The following is a 629-nucleotide window of genomic DNA, read 5'->3' on the forward strand; positions in this document are numbered from 1 at the left end:
CTCTGAGATTAGAAATCAATTACAGGGAAAAAAACGTAAAAAAGATAAATACATGGAGGCTAAATAATCATTACTAAATAACCAAGAGATCACTGAAGAAATCAAAGAGGAAATCAAAAAATACCTAGAGACAAATGACAATGAAAACACGACGATCCAAAACCTATGGGATGCAGCAAAAGCAGTTCTAAGAGGGAAGGTTATAGCTATACAAGCCTACCTCAAGAAACAAGAAAAATCTCAAGTAAACAATCTAACCTTACACCTAAAGGAACTAGAGAAAGAAGAACAAACAAAACCCAAAGTTAGCAGAAGGAAAGAAGTCATAAAGATCAGAGCAAAAATAAATGAAATAGAAAGAAAGAACACAATAGCAAAGATCAATAAAACTAAAAGCTGGTTCTTCGAGAAGATAAACAAAACTGATAAACCATTAGCGAGACTCATCAAAAGAAAACTGATAAACCATTAGCGAGACTCATCAAGAAAAAGGGGGAGAGGTCTCAAATCAATAAAATTAGAAATAAAAAAGGAGAAGTTACAACAGACACACAGAAATACAAAGCATCCTAAGAGAATACTACAAGCAACTCTACGCCAATAAAATGGACAACTTGGAAGAAATGGAC

This window comes from Balaenoptera acutorostrata, chromosome 7, assembly GCF_949987535.1.
Source record: "Balaenoptera acutorostrata chromosome 7, mBalAcu1.1, whole genome shotgun sequence".
In the NCBI taxonomy this organism is placed as follows: Eukaryota; Metazoa; Chordata; class Mammalia; order Artiodactyla; family Balaenopteridae; genus Balaenoptera; species Balaenoptera acutorostrata.